At 33.9% G+C, this 15886-nt stretch overlaps 1 protein-coding gene across 6 annotated transcripts in view; it reads left to right on the forward strand.

The window, feature by feature from the left end:
• Positions 1-15886, forward strand: part of LOC115212013 (atrial natriuretic peptide-converting enzyme-like) — a 154192-nt gene that overhangs the window by 50692 nt on the left and 87614 nt on the right. The window contains exons 1-2 of one of the 6 annotated variants that reach the window (XM_036502759.1): positions 4714-4729; positions 5171-5180. The exons of the other annotated variants lie outside the window; for them this stretch is intronic. The gene's annotated coding sequence lies outside the window, so the exon portion shown is untranslated. Of the gene's footprint in view, positions 1-4713; positions 4730-5170; positions 5181-15886 lie in introns of those variants that run through there. 6 annotated transcript variants of the gene reach the window in all.

The following is a 15886-nucleotide window of genomic DNA, read 5'->3' on the forward strand; positions in this document are numbered from 1 at the left end:
CCTTTCATCCTTTCGGGGTCGATAAATATGTACCAGTTATGCACTGGGGTCGATGTAATCGACTTAATCCCTTTGTCTGTCCTTGTTTGTCCCCTCTGTGTTTAGCCCTGTGGGTAGTAAGAAATATATAACCTACATATGAATATATATATATATATATATATAATATATATATTATATATATATATATACAATATGAATATATATGTATATATGCATATATATATATATATATTAGCATTTATATATACGCATGTGTAGAGGCTCAAAGGCCCAGTGGTTAGGGCAGCGGACTCGCGGTTTCGATTACCAGACCGGACGTTGTGAGTGTTTATTGAGCGAAAACACCTAAAGCTCCACGAGACTCCAGCAAGGGGTTGTAACGATCCCTGCTGTACTCTTTCGCCACAGCTTTCTCTCACTCTTTCATCTGTTGGCCTGCTCGCTTAGCCAGCGGGGTGGCGTCATTTGAAGGCTAAAACAATGCGAACGCATTGTGACCAGCGATGTATAGCAACATCTAATAGCCTGGTCAGTCACGGTGATCACGGTGATATACGCATGTATATATATATTTAAAGTCAAACCTCCATATTTAAACAGTCAAACCTCCATACATGCGTACATGCACTTACATATGCATACATATACAAGCTCTTTTATTCCTTTACTCTTGTATTTGTTTCAGTCATTTGACTGCGGTCACGCTGGAGCAGTGCTCCAGCAATTCTTTGTAAGCCTAGTACTTACTCTATCGGTCCCTTTAGCCAAACTGCTAACGTAAACATACCAGCATCGTTTGTCAGCGATGGGTGTGGGGGACGACACACAACACATGCATATATATATATATATATATATATATATATATATATATATATATATATATATACGACGTGCTTCTTTCAGTTTCCGTCTTCCAAATTCACTCAGAAAGGCTTTCGTCGGTTCTAGACTATAATAGAAGATACTTGCCCAAGGTGCCAAGTAGTGGGACTGAAACCGGAACCATGTGGTTGGTAAGCAGGCTACTTACCACACATCCACTTCTGCGCCAATATGCATTAGCTATTTCATCTTTAAATATGAAAAATTAATTTATTAGGTCTTTATTATATGTGCATATATATTTATTTATAGAGATTATTTTAGATCTTAATTATAATATTTATATACATTTATATATTTTCATTGATAATTTATATATTATTTAAATTTTATATTTTAATAATATGAATAATCGTTTTTTGTTAAATATTTATGTAATTAGATATTGACTATTACTGATATTAGATTATTGGTGGGTTTCTTACCTTAAAAATTAAAATGAATATTTAACATTATAATCGTTGTTTTGACATAATCATAATCGTTAAGTTTCTAGTTTGATAATAGAGTTTTTTATAAGAAAATTTATTATATTATTTATTTCTTAAAAAATATTATTTAAATATTTTTGATTATTTATTAAAATATTACAATTAACCTGAAGATTGACTGTAACCACTACTCGAATTATTAATTGAATTTAAATTATTGTTATTCGAATTGGTTACGGGCATGAAACGATCGTAGTGTTTTTACTCTTTATCTTATATTAAACTTTTAATACTTTTTGATAGTTAAAAAAAAATAAAATAAATAAATAAATATAAAAATAAAAAAAAATATAAATAAAAATAAAAAGATAAATATTACATGTCTCTTAACCCTTATACCTTTTAATGTATACAGGCATACATACATATATGCATACACATATAATCACACATATATGTGCATATATATATGCATACACACACGTATATATATGCATATATATACACACATGTATACACGCACACGTAGATATATATTATACATATATACATACATACCTACATATACATACACACATATATATACATACGCACACATACATATACACATATACATACATAAATGTTCACAAATATATATATACATACAGGTATAGATATATCTCAAGACACATACACATACATAAATACATTTCTCTGCATATGTGTGCATACACATCTGCATAACTGTACTTATGTACTCACATGAACATGTACGTGCGTGTGTGTATGCATACCCATACATATACATATAAACACATACACGCGCACATATGTATATACACACAACCACAAACACAATAAATTCACACGCCCTTATACACACGTACAGATATATACGCAAATACATACATATGCACACATGTACACACATACACAAACATACAAGACATATAGACATACAAACATATATTCCTATATATATTTTTTTATACATACACACATACATGCACACTCACAGATACATATCGAGGCACTCCGTCGGTTACGCCGACAAGGGTTCCAGTTGATCCGATCAACGGACCAGCCTGCTCGTGAAATTAACGTGCAAGTGGCTGAGCCTTCCACAGATACACATACTCTTAACGTAGTTCTCGGGGAGATTCAGCGTGACGCAGAGTATGATAAGGCTGGCCATTTGAAATACAGGTACGACAGAAACAGGAAGAAACAGTGAGAGAAAGTTGTGGTGAAAGAATACAGCAGAGTTCACCACCACCCCTTGCTAGAGCCTCGTGAAGCTTTAGGTGTTATCGCTCAATAAACACTCACAACGTCCGGTCGGGGGAATTGAAACCGCGATCCTATGACCGCGCGTCTGCAGCCCTAACCACTGGGCCATTGTGTCTCCACACAGATAGATATATATACACCTATACACCCACACACCCACATATATATATAGTACATAAAAGTGTATATACTCATATGTAGTTCTCATTATTCAGGCACTGTTTGGTTGGTGTCTTTCTGTGGATTGTTGGTATGGTAGTTCCGGCGGTTTTGGTATTATTTTTTGTTCAGTTTCGGTTGATATTTTCGAATAAAATATTCTTCCTTGTTCTTACGAAAATGTTAATTTTCTGTCCATAGTTTGAAGAAAGGGAATATTTTAAATTTTCTTTTCTCACATTTTTCGAAGTGTTCACTGCATGTTGTATTTCTAACAGAGGGGTCATAGATTTGTTATTCATGTACCCTTACCCTCTCATATAGTCCAATGCTTGTTTCACCTATGTATTCTTGCATTCGGGACATGTGGCACAATCGATTGGATTTCTGGATTTGCGATTCATATTTGCATTTATTTTAAAGGCGTTATTGTCTTTCAAAGTAATTTGTTCTCTTTGTTCAATGTAATCACACGTTCCACAGCGAGGGTCATCACAGTTTTGAACTCTGTTGTTTCTCTAGTGGTAAATATTACTTGGGTATTTGACGTCTGCTATAAATTATTTTTGGATCTATAATTAATTTGTTCATTCTTGATGATTGTTGAAGAATTGGGAGGTATCTTTTTGCAGTGTTGATGATGTGATTTTTTGGGTTGTCGGTGATGATAAAATGAATGTTTATGAGTTCAATTTTATATCTGTGTGTTTGTTTTCCTCTGAGGTGTGTAGTTAGGATGTTTTTTGCTTTGGTGATTGCTGCGTCAATTAAACTAGTGGAATATTTATGTTCTTTTAGAAATATTTTAAATTCCTGTAATCTTTTATCCCTTAATTCTACATCTGTTACTGTAGTGCAAATTGGTTTTGCCATGTTAACGGGTATGTTTCTTTTGGTATGTGTGAGATGGGAGGAATGAAAATTCAAATATTGATATATGTGTCTGTAGGTTTGTAGAAGAGGTCTGTTTTTATGGTATTATTTTCTGTAATTAGAAGCATGTCTAAAAACAGGAAATTCTTTTGTGCGTTGTTACATGGTGGATTTTATTGAGGTATGTAAATTATTTAAAAGTGAGTGAAAGTTTCCTAAGTCTCTTTGGTTTTTGGTCCAGAATATAAAGCAGTCATCCAAATATCGTTTCCAGTTGTTTATATATATATATATATATATATATATATATATATATATATATATAAATATATATATTACATACATATAAGAGGGAATTTACCACTATGTGGAAACTCTTATGCTAGAAGATCCGCTATGGTCTTACCACTAAGAATTGTTCTCAAGAACATTTAGCAAACACCAGAAACGTAAGCGAGCAAGAAAAAGAAAAGTAACAAAAATATAGATTAATCATAAACAAATGTTTCACTATCAACAAATTACGTAATTTTACTTACATAATTTATCTGTAGATCTTCAGTATGATCGTCTATACAAATATAAAAATGCAAAACTACACACCGTCATTAACACATTTCTGGTGTTTGCTAAATTTTCTAGAGAACAATTCTTAGTGGTAAGACCATAGCGGATCTTCTTCTAGCATAAGTGTTTCCACATAGTGGTAAATTCCCTCTTATATGTATGTAATACTATTTATTTACTGAAACTCAGTTTTTATATGCTAGACCACTGGTGTTAAAATTTATGTTATCAAATTAATATCCAATTTTTCACCCTCATTTTAATTTTATATATATATATAAACGGAGAATTGTTCGTTAAATGTTTCTGTTAGTTGCGAATAGAGTTTGATCACTAAGAAACCCATTACAAGTGTTACATAGGTGGAGGCTACTTTTGTCCCCATCACCGTTTATGTTATTTGTAAGTAGAAGTTGTCGAAGAAGTGATTATTTTCCAGTATTAATTTTAGTTAATCTAAAATGAAGGTTTTTGAGAATCTTTCCATGATATGATTCGGGTATTTTGTTAACCAGAAATTTATAGCTTTAGTTCCTAGATCGTGAGGGGTATTGGTGCATAGACTAATTGCATCGAAACTAACAAGAATTGTCTCTTGGTGGACACTTTTAGGTATGTAGTTTAAGAAGTCCATATCGTCCCAGACAAAGCTTGGTATCATTTTGCGTGAACGTTTTAGAACTAAATATATTGGGTTGGCAACTAACTTCCCGCCGTTTTTTTTTAATTTTGGAATTTATTGTGTTTTTAAATTTCGGAATCTATTTTTTTCGACAATTCTACTTTTGAATCATTTTGGAATCTATTTTTTTTTTTTTTAGTTAATTTTAGTTAATTTTTGTTTATTTTCAGAACATTGATGTGGAATGTCAAGTTAAGAAAAACGAGTATTTTCTACACCTCCTTCTTTTTGCTTTTAATAAAGGTTCTAAGGCCGCAAAAGTTGATCGCGACATTTGTGCTGTGTATGGAAAGGGTGCTATAGCTGAAAGAACTGCTCGTGATTGGTATGCCAAGTTCAAAAATGGAAATTTTGACCTCAAGACGCACCTCGTTCTGGCCGTCCAGTTGAGTTCGATGAAGAGCGATTAAACTAATATTTGCACGAAAATTCTTGTCAAACGACAAGGGAACTGGCAGAGAAAATGGAATGCTCCCACACTGCTATAGAGAAGCATCTTCCCTCGATGAGAAAGGTTCAGAAGTATGGAGCATGGGTTTCGCATTATTTAAATGACAACAACAAAAATCAATGAGCCACAATCTCCGCTGGTTTGCTTGCTCGGCACCGCTCAACTCATGGACACAAGCAACGATTTCTTTACCGAATTGTTACTGGCGACAATAAATGGTGCCTGTACATCAATATGAAGCAGCGTAAGGAATGGCTTAGCCCCGGTAAACAAGCGACACCGCACGTGAAACAAGATCTTTATCCGCGTAAAACGATGTTGTGCGTATGGTGGGACTGGGAAGGGATTATCCATTACGAATTGCTTGAACGGAACCAAACGGTCAACGCGGAACTCTATGTTCAACAGATGGAACGACTCATCACGGCTATTCAAGAGAAAAGACCTAATCAGCAGCATGGAGAACGCCCGACCTCATATCGCCAATATGACCAAGGAAGCCATTCAAACGCATGGCTGGGGAAGTGCTGCCACACCCGCCGTACTCTCCTAGTTTGGCACCAACAGATTTCCTCTTCTTTCGATCTCTTTCAAATGCTATGCGCGGAGTTTCGTTCAGTACTGATGCAGAATTGAGAGCTTGGTTATATCAATTTTCGAGTCGAAATAGGGTGATTTCTACCAACGAAGTATTGAAAATCTTGTTGAACGTTGGAAAGAAGTTATAAACAACAAGGGCGAATACATTATTGATAAATTAGTTGTTATTTTTTTTATTAAACCTTTTTAAAAATTTAAATGAAAAAAAAAACAGTCGTAACTTAGTTGCCAACCTAGTATATTAGGTTGCTTAACCGTTGTGTACTGGATGCTGGTCCTGCAATGCTTGGGCGTAGATTCAGGACTCTGGAATTTGGAATTTCGACATATGTTTAATTGTTTCCATTTATGTTGTCTTGGATTTTTCTGATTTGTGGATCTTGGGTAAACCATAGAAGTTACTGGTTTTTATTTCGAAGTTGGTTAAATAATTAACTTCGTTCTCAGTCAGGTTATTACGATATTTTGAGACCAGTCTATGTACCTTGCACATGGTATTTTTTATCCTCGTTTTGGTTTAATTTCTTGTAGAAGTGATGGTCATTGGGTTGTTCCATCACCATATCTCTGTACTGGTTCTTGTCCATGATAACTATTGCTCTACCTTTGGCCTCTTCTTTGAAGATTATCGAAGAGTCTTTTTTGTAAACTTTTTAATGCTTCCGAATGATTTACATTCCCTCTCAGTCGTATTAGATTGAGCTGATCGTCGTAGGTGGCTAATATAGTCTTCTAAATTTTTGTCCCTATCTAAGGGAGATCTGAATCTTGTTCTTTTTCTAACCAGTGATTCGTCTGTGTGTCCAGTATTTAGAAAAAATTCTCTCAGTCGTAATTTACGGCAAAATTCTTCTGTAGCTTTTATGAGTTCAACTTGGCTGGGTTTTGGGGTGGGTGTACATTTCAGTCCATTTTCAAGAAGTTTAATTTCTTCGTTGGATAAATTTAGTATTTTCGGTTTGCCTATGTGTTTGTTTTCTAATGCCTCGGTAAGAATCGTGCTATTTTTCACTTTTTCCTGGTGGTAGATCTCCTGTCTTAAAAATAGTTTCCATTGAAGTTGGGAGTGTTTATGCGGGAATTTTGTATTTTTCTGTATGTAAATATTTTAGGTTAGTTATTCATGGGTAGTAGGTTCTTGGTTGTTGGATTGGGGATTGACACATTATTCTATTGTTGTTCCATGTGGTTCGTTTGGGTCCATGATTTGGTCTCTGGAGAGTTCTATTTGTTCTTTGGTTCGGGTTGTATGTTCTTTTGTTACTTATTATATCCGCATATGATCACAAATTTGTGTTTGTTAGAGGACTGAGGTATCTTTGTCTATATTGTGGGAAAATTCCTTTTCTTTTGATGTTGCTTTGAGGTCTGAAGGTTTTCGTAGGTCGGTATGAAGGTCTTGTCAGATTTTTCCCATAGGTGTTTTCATATTCCTGTAGCGAGAGGATTTTTGATTCCAAGATCTTAGACTTCGCCTCCTCTCTGATGGTGTATATGTGTACATATACATACATACATATATATGTATATATATGCATATGTACATATACATATACATATATATATATATATATATTATATATATATATATAATATGTACATATATATATAATATATATATATATATGTACATATATATATATGTATATATATATATGTACATATACATATATATATATATATATATATATATATGTATATATACATATATGTATATGTATATATATGTATATATACATATATGTATATGTATATATATGTATATATATAATATATATATATATATACATATATGGAACTAAATTCTGTTTTTAAATGTCTTGCTTCGAGAGCTGCATTCAGTACGATTCATTTATTTTTGGTAGTAATGACTTTGAAAGTCCCTCCTAGCGTGTGGCATTTATGTCTAATAATGCCCACTATATAATATATATATATATGTATGTATATGTATGTATGTATATATATATATATATATATATACATATAGATGCATAATGTATGCATATATATATATATATGCAAATATATATATATACAAACCCACACTCCACCCTCACATTCCCACACTTACACACTACACACCACCATACCGCCACACCACATCAAACCACCTCACAACACTCCACAATACTAGCTCTGATCTCTTTCCAGCACCCACATACGATCATCGGCACACCCACACACCATCATCCGCACACCCACACATTACAGACGCAGACAATTTCACACGCACACATCCACACATCAAAGTCACTAGCCCCTATCCACATGCACACGCTTACATACTCTCACAGACACGCAAGCACGCACACTTTCGTTTTGGGATCACCAATATTTTATTATCTCTTCTTCCTATTGATCAACCACCTTTTTCCAACCAGTCGTCATGATTGATCGCTAAATGCACAAGTAATTTTTTTTTAATATCCCTGTTATTTCCTCGTTTTCATTTCTGTAAACTTCAACTACATGTATACATGTATGCACACACACACACGCGCGCGCGCACACGCACACACGCACACACAACACATATATATGCATATATATATATATGTGTGTGTGTGAGTGTGTGTGTGTGTGTGTGTGTGCATACATGTATATATGTATACGTGTAGTTGAAATTTACAGAAAAACAAAACACAAAGACAGGTATATGAACAACAAGGTGTGATTTTAACGCTCGGGAAAATGAGAAAGTCTTTTAGATTTCGAGCGTACGCTCCTCAACAGAAAAGAATAAGGGAAAATAAAAGAAGAGAGAATATAAACAAACTTGTGGATTTAGCAATCAATTATGACGACTGATATTTATTACAAAAGCACAGATACACACCAGTACCTAAATTTCAAATCATGCCACCCAACGCTCAGAAAACGCAACATCCCCTACTGTCTAACCAGGAAAATTTGTACTATAGTCGATGATCCAAATGCCAGAAACACACGACGTATAGAACTCAAAGGATTTCTGCTCAAGCAAACTTTTCCTCTCCTTATGTATATCTTTATGTGCGCATGAGTTTATGTTCTTGTGTGTGTGTGTGTGTGTGTGTGTGTGTGTGTGTGTGTGTGTATTCTTGTGTGTGTTATAATTTTTACCAGCAGTGTGGCCTTCCCTTCAGCCCAATCATCTCACCCCACTGTGCTGCTGTTGTCTTAAGATCCGAAACAAACAAAAAAAAAAAAAATGGTACAGTTCCTGTATTCCTCTGTGTATGTGTGCTCGCCCACGGTATTGCCATCGTGGCAGTTGTTGTTATTGCCATCGTTGGCACCGCCGTTGCTGCTGATGTTGTTAGTTGTGTTGTTGACATTGTTATAACCGTCCATGAAATTTCATGTGTGTGTGTTTGTGTGTGTATGGGTTCGATTCGTATGTAGTATGTATCCACACAAGCACACGCACACACACGCACACATACATACACACACGAAAGATTTCCGGACAATGGACATAAATTAAAATAATAAAATAAGAACAGTAATTAACGAGTGAAGACAAAATATATAGTGCGTGTGTTTATTTGGCAAAAAGAAAAAAAATGACCGTCCCGAAATAGAACAATATCTGTTTCAAAGCACGATTTCATATCAGGAATCTTGAAAAACGAATTGATAAACATATATATGCTATATATATATATATATATATTATATATATATATATATATATATAATAATAATAAGGAGTATAACTCCAAACTTACAGGGAAAAAATTCAATTTAGTATTAAATCAAATTTCACAATATAAATATATGATATATATAAATTAGAGAAACACTATTATAATGCAATTCAAACAATGATAGACATAACCAAATCATAAATAAAATATATTTTAAAACATATAACTAGATCACTTATTATATTTTATATATTTATTATATATTGTTTATTCATTATTGTACTTTTGTGATCCAGTTATATGTTTTAAAATATATTTATTTTTTATTATGATTTGGTTTATGTATATCATTGTTTGAATTGCATAATAGTGGTTTTTCTCTAATATATATATATATATTATATATATATATATATATAAATCACCGTGATCACCGTGACCGACCAGGCTATCAGATGTTGCTACACATCGCTGGTCACAATGCGTTTCACATTGTTTTAGCCTTCAAATGACGCCACCCCGCTGGCTAAGCGAGCAGGCCAATATATATATATATATATATATATATATATATATATATATATATATAATATATATATATATATATATGTGTGTGTGTGTGTGTGTGTGTGTGTGTGTGTGTGTATAATATATGTATATATATGTGTAAGTATGTATGTATGCATATATATATATTCATACACACGCACACACACACACACAGAGGTTACTTATATAGGTTGTCTCAGAATTAACTATTTCAATAAAATCGGGCGAATTTTCAGGAGTTATTTCCTGCACTGCTGACTTTATGCGTTCTTTAAGTTAAAAACTATTGCTAAACTATTGTTCCATCTTAGGGTTGGAGATCTAGTAAATGATTGCAGCCAAATGAAAAAAAAATACTGTGGGGAAACCAACAGGAATGGAAATTAAATTATATATAAAAAATAAAAATTATAGACAACATAAAAAAATCTATACACTTATAATACATATGAAACATGATGCACATAAAGAAAAGCGAGTTTTTAAAAAAAAATTGTCTGATTTCACTGAAATAGATAGTTAATTCTGGAGCTCCCTGTATATAGGAAAGTGAGGCGGCATCTTGAATAACAACGTCAAAATTCTTTGTCTGGGTGTCAAAATATTAAAAAAAAAACAAAACTCATTTAGTTGTTCTTCATTGTTATTTATAATAATTATAATGATGGACTCTCCCATCGAAGACGACGACTGAGCATTCAGCTTTTGCTGAACCTCCTGTACAAATGATTTGTTTATAGCGATCTAATGTATGTGCCGTACACTAGTTCACTCCTTCCGTCAAATCGACGTTGCCTGAACAGGTGTACGGTGTACTTCGCGTTAGGTGTCGAAGTGATCGTAGAGCAATATGAGATGAAGTGTTTTGCTCAAGAACACAACGCACAACTCGGTCTAAGAATTGAAATCACGATCGCTAGCTCGGGAGTTCAACACCTCTAACCACTGGGCTATGCGCCCTCATAATAATAATAATAATAATAATAATAATAATAATAATAATCCTTGAATTTTGTGGGAGGGGACTAGTCGATTACAGCGAATCCAGTGTTTCTCTGGTACTCTATTTAAATTTTATTTTAAATTTGCCATAAAGGCAGTACATAGAGTAAAATAGCTTTGTGGGCTGGACACGGATATAAATAAGATGAATGATAATGATACAAGGATGATAAGGATGGGAGAAGACATTAAGTACCAGTGTTTCTCTGGCACTTAATGTATCGACCCCAAAAGGATGAAAGGCAAAGTTGACCTCGGCGGAATTTGAACGTAGTGATGGGTGAAATACCGCTAAGCATTTCGTCCAAAGTGCTAACGATTCTGCCAACTCGCCGCCTTACGATAATAATAATAATAATAATAGTAGTAGTAGTAGTTTTTATCGACCCCGAAAGGATGAAAGACAAAGTCGACCTCAGCGGAATTTGAACTCAGATTGTGAAGATGGGTGAAATGCCGTCAAGCATTTTGTCGGGTGTGCTAACGATTCTCCCAGTTCACCGCCTTGCAATAGTGATAATATTTTTATCGACCCCGAAAGGATGAAAGGCAAAGTCGACGGCAAAGAACGTAATAAGGATTTCAGATTTTGGCACGTAACCAGCAGTTTTTTTAGGAGGTATAATTCGATTACATCGACCTCAATTCTCAACTGATACATACTTCATCGATTCCGAAAGGCGAAGTCGGCCTCGGCGGTATTTGAACTCGTAACGTAAGGAGCTGGGGAGAAATATCGATATTTGTGTGTAACGTGATTATTGTTGTATAAAACGTGGAAATGTATAAAAGTCACTCTTAATTATGGTAATGAAATTCCGGAAAGAATATCTCTTGGCCTGTAATACTCACATTTAGCATTACGGTGTATGTTAAAAGGATTGATTTGTCGGATTTATTATAATTGCTGTATAAAATACATTCAAAAAGTTCACGGGTCCTAATCAAAAAGAAAATTGGAATTAATGCACCTGCCGTAAAGTCAACAGTGTGGAAATCATTCGATTTCATTTTTTCACGAGAAATGTGTGTACATGGCTTTGTGCGTATATATGAATACACACACACACATATGAATTGTGTATATATACGCATATATGCATTTATATATTTCAATATACACATGCATATATATATATATAAATACACACACACACACAGATATATGTATATATATATATATAATATATAAAATATTATTCGAGACAAACCACTATTTTGCAAAACAAACAAGGAAAGACTTAATCAATACATAAAATTTTAATAAATAGTCAAAAAAACCGCCACTACAATCGTTTCTTGTCTTGATCGACAATCTTCAGGTGGACTTCCAATAATTCAGTGTCAAATTTGACACTGAATTATTGGAAGTCCACCTGAAGATTGTCGATCAAGACAAGAACGATTGTAGTGGCGGTTTTTTTGACTATTTATTAAATTTTATGTATTGATTAAGTCTTTCCTTGTTTGTTTTGCAAAATAGTGGTTTTGTCTCGAATAATATTTTATAATATTTTACTATAAAATCGATTTAATCATTAATCTGATTTTTTCCCTGTAAATTTGGATTTATTCCCTAATATTTATTATTATTATTATATATATATATATATATATATATATATATATATATATTATATATAGATATATATATATATATCAGTATGTAGATATGTGTATGTACATATATAAATGTATGTGTATAGATGTGTATATTATATATATATATATATATATATATATACACATACATATACGTATATGGGTGTGGTAGGCGTCTATATAAATATTTACATTTACGCACGTATATGTATAGATATACATATGTATATGCATGTGTATATGTATTTGCATACCTATATATATATATATATATATATATATATATACGCGCGTGTATAGACTTGCATATATGTGTGTGTATGTATATCTGTATCTTTATTCACTTTTATTGACACAAGTGTTTCAGTGTCGAGGGTTTCGTGCAGTGTGCTTATCAAACTAAGTCATTAAATTTTAAATTCACTTTTTATAGTGATGAATTACTATTTCATCCGGAAACATCGATCAAAACTTATTGGAATGCTACGTGATATTCAATAAATTTCAAAATTTGCGAGTTAAATTAAAGGGAGAGAAACCGAAAATGAATAAAATTTAGTGCAACCAGACCGTATAAGCACACACCTAAGAATATATGCGGTTGCGCAAGATAAAAACACAAATAAATACTTATACATGTAAAATATGAAGGGAGACATGACTATATTTTCAGATTAGATCGCATGCATAATCATGTATGTACGTATACATATTGCATAAATACAAATTCTTACATATGCGCATCTTCATACATAAACATATACATGTATTTATTCCTTTGCAAACATATTCTCCCATATACGTGTTTTACACACAATTATATTTTCAGATACATATAAAGAAACTGTATACTGTATGTGAAGGGGCAGATTTAGAGGGGTGGAATTTAAGGTGTTCATTAACTGTCCAAAAATAAAATTTGATTAAATAAAAAGCAAAGTTGCAGCGTTCCAAGGAAACTATTGCACATATATACAGTCGAGGTATGTAAATGTGGTAACGCAAACCCATTTAATTGCTCATATATATAATCTGTGTGTTGTATGTGTGTGTGTGCGTGTGTGTGTGTGTGTGTGAGAGAGAGAGAGAGAGAGAGAGAGAGAGAGAGAGAGAGAGAGTGTGTATAAACACTCTCACTTCGACGAATAAGTATTCAGAGAAATAACTATAGATACAAGTACATATCTCCAAATGCATATCTATAAGTACGCATATACAAATGTAAGCACGTTTACATACTCTAATCGATCGTTCAATCAATCAATATCGCCCCCCCTCTCTCTCTCTTTCTATCTATCTATCTATCTATCTATCTATCTATCTATCTATCTATCTCTATCTATCTATCTATCTATCTATCTATCTATCTATCTGCCTCCCTCCCCTCGTTGGTTTATGCTAGATGATTGAGAGAAGATTGCTTCAAATATGTTGTTGAGAACAGGCTTTTTAAAATTGAAATTTACTGTCTCATGTCACTGCGATCTTCAAGCGAGAATTGTTACTTGTTATTGGCGTTGTATGTTCATCCATTGGTGTGTGTATACGTATATCTGTGTATCTGCGTATGTATGTGTGTGGGTATGTGTGCCTGTGGACTTACCATTGCCGAATGGTTAAGGAATTCGTTTCGTACTCATGAAGTCTCTCTTTCAAACCCACAAGTCTGCATCTTAGGGAAGTATATCATTCAGAATAGTCTGCTGTCGATCTGAGTCTTGCAAGTGAAATTAGGTAGATGAAAACTGTGGAAACCCGTTGAATGGACTGTACCACTAATTTACAGGTTCATCTTTGTCACGCTAAATCAGTAGATTGAATACCTGAATACTCATCAACAACCGACGGAGATCCATTATTATTTCCTTTTCGTCCTTTCGAGGATCAATAAAATATGTAGCAGTTCAACACTGGGGTCGATATAATCGACTAGCTCTCTTGCCCCCAAAATATCAGGCTTTGTGCTTATAGTATTATTATTATTATTATTATTATTATTGAGTGAGAGAGCAGTGCATGCCATCAAAGTGACACTGAGGTAAAATATACGAAGCCCAGTATACCCATCAGGACTACCCGTCTGATAAGGGTACACCAGGCACATGCATCACAATCATATGTGTGCGACATGGTGATCTCATATCAAGATAAACAGCAATGACCTTGCAGATGGGGCCCAGTTCAAATTTTCTTCTGGTCGAGTAACCCATCCCACTCTAAAGGTCTCTGAATAAGGGTTGTTTAAGGATGCTGAACGAAACACCCATGTTTCCAGAGGGGAATTATTCAAACTCCAAAGAATCCCTCTCAACACATGGGTATGTTGCTCCCCCACTACTTCTGCTTGTGGTCAGTGATGCACATATCGTCGGCCACTAAGGGACATGCTCAACTGGTTAAGGTCAAACAACTGACAAGCAAATCTGTGGCATTGAGCAGAATATTTGCTGTAGCCCATCTTTTATACCAAGAAAAAACAATGTACATGATAACACTTCCAATCAGTTAAGATAGGAGCCACGAGAGCCACTGCCTGGTACTGCATCAGGGCATTATTATTATTATTATTATTATTATTATTATCTCTCTCTATATAAACGGCAGTTTGTCTGTGTGTGTTTCTGTGTGTCTGTTAGGTTGTACCCTCACCCTGACCACGGCTTTCAACCGATTCTGATGAAACTTGACACACACATAGCCCAATGTCATAATTCAAAACTAACGCAGCGAAAATTTTGAAAAGTTCCCCCAGTTCTGAAAAAAATCGATAAATTCGACATGGGGTCGAGAATCAGAAACACAAACTGTCTAGGGGACGCAACTCGACCTTTTTTAACTCTCAAAAAAAATTTACCATCATTTTTTTTCCATTTTTTTGCTATTTTTTGGCTATAACTCTCTAAAAACGCTTTATAGTTATTTCCCTTACAAACCTGAGCAACGCCGGGCGATACTGCTAGTTATTAATATTATTCACACGAATGTTTTACATTCGGAATCTATCTCCTTGATATCGAGGACCTTTCTTACAATCCCTTGTTGATACCAACGGAGAGTTAATGCAACTATCGTGGTTACACCAATCTCAATAAAGTAGTTGTTATGTCTGTTGGTGATGGTACCTAGGACATATTATTATTATTATTATTAATTATTATTATTATTATTTTTAAAATTC

Source organism: Octopus sinensis, linkage group LG5 (genome assembly GCF_006345805.1).
Source record: "Octopus sinensis linkage group LG5, ASM634580v1, whole genome shotgun sequence".
Taxonomy (NCBI): Eukaryota; Metazoa; Mollusca; class Cephalopoda; order Octopoda; family Octopodidae; genus Octopus; species Octopus sinensis.